This window comes from Microtus ochrogaster (genome assembly GCF_000317375.1).
Source record: "Microtus ochrogaster isolate Prairie Vole_2 chromosome 14 unlocalized genomic scaffold, MicOch1.0 chr14_random_1, whole genome shotgun sequence".
NCBI lineage: Eukaryota > Metazoa > Chordata > Mammalia > Rodentia > Cricetidae > Microtus > Microtus ochrogaster.
This window is the reverse complement of record NW_004949096.1, coordinates 33,333,742-33,338,267: the sequence shown is the minus strand read 5'-3', so window position 1 is coordinate 33,338,267 and position 4,526 is coordinate 33,333,742.

The following is a 4,526-nucleotide window of genomic DNA, read 5'->3' as shown; positions in this document are numbered from 1 at the left end:
GTGTATGTGTATATGTGTGCATGTGTGTGTGCACATGTGTATATGTATATGTGTACATGTGTGTGCACACATGTATGTGTATATGTGTGCATGTGTGTGTGTGCACACGTGTATGTGTATGCATCTGCAATTATTCCTCTCTTCTATTTCCTCCATCAGGAGTTTTAAATTTTATTTGAATAATTAGATTATTATGTCTTGAATTAAATAGTGATGCATTTAATAACTTTAGTTTTAATAGGAATTTTTATTATTTGCCTAATTATTTATCATAAATGCAAAAGAATAAGTCATTGTGTCTATTTTTCTCTGAAAATCAATATTTGTATAAATTTAATATATTTCTAAATTTAGTGTCTCTCTGTCATTATTTCAAGTGGTCATAAATGGGCTAGGCATTCCTGCTTTGAAAATAGTCTCCATACATCTTAAGAATAAAAAAGACATAGAAAAACTTAAATTCACCTTTTCTTTCTTAAAATATAGCCCGAGTAAAGGATGCTTTTAGGCATGGCTATATTGGAACAAGAGTGCTACAAATGCTGACTGAAATTATACACTTCTCTCATCCATACTTGACCAAAAGATAATTTCAGGCATTGCTTCGGTTCTGTGACTGCCAGCATCTGGAGGTCAGGACTGGGCGTGGCCAATTCAGGGTGCTTCCTGTGAGGAGAAGAGAATGCAAAAGAGTAGAGATTTGAAAATAATGCTCAAAGATGAGGCGGAATCACCCCTTTCCTAAGCATGAGCATAGTTTATATCTTTCATAACTGTTCTTTCTTCTTCTTTGAGAGTTGCCATCTGTCCTTAACAATCCATTACTTAAGTTCATTTGATCATCCTCTGTAATGTCTAGACTTGAGGGTTTGACCTTAGAAATTAAGAAGTCTTTCAATCCCTGATTACCTCATTTGTAAAACAGTGTTACAAAAGGATTTTTCTCGTCTCTTTGCATGGTTGTTTGATTTAGTTCAAATTTGAGCATGTTTGGTCAAAAGGACTTTTTCAATTAAATCTGATGAAATAAGCCCTATCTACTCTGTGGTCTCTGTGGTTCTATGTAACTACAAAGGGTGTGCAGCTGTGCAGGTAAAGGTGCTTGCCTGATGGCTTGAGTTCATCACCTGGGACCAACATGGTGGAAGGACAGAACCGACTCTCCGGGCTCTCCTCTGACCTCCACGTGAGCCCCCTGGTAAGCACACTCTCCCACACTCACACACTTACGCACTCACTCTAAATAAAAACACGTAACTGAAAAATCCAACCGAGGTGAACACAAGTGGTGCAAATACAATCTCCATAAAAACAGGTCTCCAATGCGCATGTGCACGTGATGCATCCAATGTCATGCTGCTTTACTGAGCCTGGATCAAGACATCTAGGAGGAGTGAATGTGATCAGGGTGCATTCTTAAATAATCAATAAAAGCACAATGCTGAAAAAAAAAGTCTAGGATAGAGCCAGTGACTCTGCACTTCAGCAGGTCTCAATCGATACCCAGTTCGGTGGCTAGGTCCCAAACTCTTGATGGGTCAACAAGAGGCAGAGGCTAAGAAAAACTAGATATCCTTATAGGCTCAAACTTATGGGAAACTGAAAAGTTCAGTGTTGGCTAAAACACAAGAAAAGACTCGTGGTCTTAAATGATGGTGAGAATTCACTTCTGATACCTGAACTCAAGATGAAGCTTAAGATTGCTTTCATTGTTGCTAAGGAAACAAAACCCAGTGGCACCTATCTGGTCACATGTTCGGATAAGGGCGCTCACCTGTGTAGGATTCCAAGCGAGGATGATCGACACCGCTTCTTAAACAGTGTATGAAGCTGTTTAGCCGAAAAGAACGATGCTGTTTTGCCACTTGGTTTCCCTTTCCCATGTGCATATACATGTTGAAGCTTTGTTTACTAACGTGTCTTTGTCTGCACATGCCTTCTTACACGTGAGTTCATGGAGAGTCAGAGCATCTTCTATTTTCTCTGTAGACAAACATGCTTTATGTTTGTAATAATATTGAAGTCGTTGTTTTGTTTCATTAAACATCAATTAGGCTCCCGAGATAGTGAAAGCAATTCCTTCCCCCAGGCTGATCAGCTCTTGCTGGAACAACCACGTTACTGGCTTCTCATCCCATGAGGTGTCTGCAGCAAAGGTACAAAATTGGATAAGGCCATCTTTACAGTCCACTGACTCATTACGTGTCTCCTCTCAGGTGACCCAGGCATTGTTTTTGCTCCTAGTGTCATGATGACCTTGTACCAATTTCCTTGCTCAAACCCCACTCTGCTCTCAAAAATGCCCCTTCCTTGTCTCCTCAATCTGGAGCTACTGTAACCAGTCCATCTCTAGAAGACTCCACTTTAACCTTGATGTCGTCAGCTGGAGAATCTGTTCCTTGTTGCCTGAAAGGAGCTGCTGGCTTCTTGGCTGGGAGCCCTCCCGGTTCTCATCTTACCCTGCCAGCTGCTCTCTTCCCTCTGCCCTCCTCTCTCTCTCCCCATGCTTCCCAGGAGTCAGCTGGACCCTGCTTGTCTTGAGTTCAGCTCCATTTCTGGGTACTCTTTGGAAGACTGCAAGCCATCCGCAGTGCAAGGCCCTCTCTAAATTGTTGTTTAACTACCCAAGGACAGTTCATTCCTTGCGGCTTTTTCTGTCACTGGTTTTCAACCGTTATTTCCCCCTCGCCACTCAGCTTAGAGATCCAGCTCTTTAAACACCAATGTCTCGGCTCCCTGTGCAGAAGTTTTGGATCATATATGCTTTTGATACCCTTGGACAAGAAAATGTTTATTAAAACATGGATGATAAACTAATTTGAGAACTTGCAGGATGGATGCAAGGGGCCATTCAGCTCAAATGTTAATTGGGGCTTCTACTGGTATCTCTGAGGGGAAAGATAATTTTAGAAATCTGGATGAGGCCAACCGTTCTTTCCAGACACATTCCAGAGCTGACCACTGTCTGGAGCCTGCCTATTTTCCTGGGTCATCCTGATGCCATGGTAACTGCCCCCTCTGTTGCTATCCAGTCTCTGAGCTGCGAAATAAGACAGGATGGAGCAGAGAATGCTTCTCAGGACTCTTTACCTGGCCTTATTCTACCCCCGCCCCCCTCCAAGAGGGAAGAATGATACCTACTGAAGAAGCACACAGACTGAAACTGAAAATTGAAGTTCATCTGAGGGAGGGCTTGAGAAATTTACGTGTGTAACACAGCCCCTGGCCACCCGCACCCCATCCCCAGAACTCCCAGGTTGTGTAGGGCATGCTATCCAGCTTTAGCTTCCCCACTTCTTTGGCCAACCTCTAACGCTAGGAGGACAGCCCTAACCAGCCTGCCTGGTTCTCTGTCCTTTGCCTGAGAAGATAATTCCAAGTCTGTCCTGCAGATAGACAGCACAGGTTTCCAGCCTTATCGGTGGCCGAGCCTCCGTATCCTGCTTCACAAACACTTCCCAGCCGAAAGCTTTGGACTTTGCTCCACGGGGTCAGCACTAATATCAGAGCACTCCATTCCTTCCTTCTACTCAAACCTATTTAGGAACTCCAAACCTAGCTACATCAGTAAGAATGGTCGTGCTTTAAATTGTTTCCTCATTGATGACATCTGACATACTTTAGCTTTGAGAAGTCCCAACTATAAACCAGTAAAGAGACCGGGCAGAGTCTGGCTTTATTTACCTGCCTCATTCTTTGCTGGCAGCTCTAAGATCAGCAGTAGCCATGTTTCCCTAAGGAGACAGAGTTTCCTGGGCTTTTGCTGCTGCAGCTCCACCCTGCCAACAGAGGCTTGTTCTGAGTTTCTTGTCTAGTTCTTCCTCCGAGTCCCAGAGGCTGTTCCTGGAAAGCTAAATTCTCATAAATGGCACCCTGTTTTCTAGATGGTGGATGAGCATGGTAAAAAGAATGAAAGGAACAAAGAAATCCTAAGTAAGAGATCGAGAGAAGAAATTAAGCTAAATCAAAAAGCAGTGTATAGACTTGATCCCCAGCACTCTGAATCAACAGCTTGAAACGTTGAATTCTTATCTGTCTATGTAAGAAAATCTATATTTTCTTCTATTTCTATTGGTTTTTATGGTAAGGAATCAGCTAAATATTTTTCTATTGTCTTCCTTACATTTTAAGAATTTTTCTTTTAATAGTCAAGTGTTATAATGGTCTGAATTTGGTTTAGTTTATGGTGTTGGTCTAGGACAGCCTCAGAGATCAGGGAAGACCATATTGGAGGTGCTGAAGGTACAGAGGCATATCTGCTTGCCGTGCTCATGGGCACTCTCCAGAACCACAGGTGTGACCCAGATTTTTATCCTTTTGAAGGGTTCTGCTTTTGGATAACACTCCCTGTGTGATATTTGGTCCTAGATGCAAGAACAATATTGACTGAACTTAATTTGAGTATTTTTTTTTTTTGGTTTTTTCGAGACAGGGTTTCTCTGTGGCTTTTGGAGCCTGTCCTGGAACTAGCTCTGTAGACCAGGCTGGTCTCGAACTCACAGAGATCCGCCTGCCTCTGCCTCCCG